Consider the following 1,960-nt stretch of genomic DNA (forward strand, 5'->3'; position numbering starts at 1 on the left):
GAGAAAGAGAGAGAGAAAGAAAGAGGGAGAGAGAAATACAGAAAGAGTGACAAATATGCCTGGTCAACGCGTTAGATACATGATATATAATCAATATACTCTGGATCCATAATATGATGACCTTCGGTTACGGCAGCCTTAGCATACGTCACTTCCGCACTGGAAACAAACCCATGGTAGACTTCCGTGTATTCTAGTCGTGTCTCTGCTCCCACTCCACCCCACCACCCTCTCCCCACTGCTCTATACTACACTGTACAAGTAAATCGGCACCTCAGAATTACAAAGATCTATCTGCCCAGTACCTAGTTTTGAGAAATTTGACGTAAAAGATTTTGAATTTCACGACATGTCAGGCTTTTTCGAATGCAACTTTTTGGAATATTTTTATAACGACTCCGAATAATCTTACAATTTTGATAGGGTTGATAGAACATACAGTTGGTTTCCTACCTCATGATCTTAGTAACTCAAAACAGCCAAAAATGTCAGACAGAACTTTATAATTATGAGGTAGCGAAATAGTTAAAGCGATCCCAGATTGTGTTTTCCTTCAACAGCACCAGGTATGTAGATCTAAATTTGTTCCTCCACACGACCTCATTGTTTTATCTTTCCAGCCATATCTTCAATTTGATGTACGAGTCTCATATGAGCACCGCGCACAACTCTCTTGACGAGATAAGAAGAAATTAGCCACGCCCACTTTAGTGTTTATTGTCTTGTTCCCCCGCCCCCTATCAGGAAGAATCTCTTCCCCGAAACTCCGCCCCATTCTCAGAAGAGGAAATAATTACATGTAATTACAACTTTTTCATGATATCAAGAAACGGTTCAGCAACTAAAGGAGAATAAGCGGGTGGTTGGAGGGCGCTACTGTTAGGTCTTACTTCTTTACTTCTTTACAGGAAGTTGAGGTTGTTTCAGAATGCTCTCAGGTCTGCTGGGGTAATACTCGTAGTATAGATTGTCAAGCCCTAAGAGCTGGCTGTTGAGCGGGGATCAGCGCTATACAAATGCTATCCATCTATTATTATTATTATTACTTCCTCTCTGTCGCTTCTTTCTATCTGTCGTTCGTACTTTTTCCCAACACTGAATGATCATTATTGTGTCGAGGTGCTTCTCTTTACTCAAACAAAACCCAAAACCAAAAACAAATAACAAAAAAACAACAAAACAAAAACATAAAAAAAAACAACAACACCCCCCCAACATACAAGCCCAGGAGGAGGATGTTCGCGTTGTTACATGTTGAAGGCTCTCCGACAAAATACAAACAGACATCTGGGTATAACACGTTGAGAAATGCCCTACTTTTGAATTACAAAGTACTGTCTGACATTTTTGGCCCTTTTGAGTTACTAATACCATGAGGTCAGAAATCAAATGTTCTATCTGCTCCATCAAAATCATAAGATTATTCGGAGTCGCTATCAATATATTCACTCTACATTTTTAACTTTACATTTCTCAAAAATAGGTACTGACCAGATAGAGCTATGTAATTCTAGGATAGCAAAATATGTCCTGATCATAGACTTGAATGGTAATATCCTAGGATAGACTCTGCAATGCTATGATCACCGCCTTTTATTTTCAAATAATAATAATAAAAAAAGAACAGTGCTGCGAAGATTGTGCTCAATGGGCGCAGAAATAAAGGGCAAATGGCCAATCTCACTACAGTTCTATGGTTTCTAGATTTATGTTTTTCAGTGACTGATGGGGAGATTCTTAAAATTACATGATCTTTATATTAGGTTTAATGAATGTCTTTCCATCCATCCATCCATCCATCCATCTATCCATTAATCCATCCATCCACCCGTCGGTCCTTCCACCCATCCATCAATCTATCTATCCATCCATCCATCCATTCATTCACCTATCCACCCGTCCATCCATCCATCCATCCATCCATCCATCCATCCATCCATCCATCCATCCATCCATCCGT

Source organism: Aplysia californica, unplaced genomic scaffold (assembly GCF_000002075.1).
Source record: "Aplysia californica isolate F4 #8 unplaced genomic scaffold, AplCal3.0 scaffold01046, whole genome shotgun sequence".
NCBI classification, from domain to species: Eukaryota; Metazoa; Mollusca; class Gastropoda; order Aplysiida; family Aplysiidae; genus Aplysia; species Aplysia californica.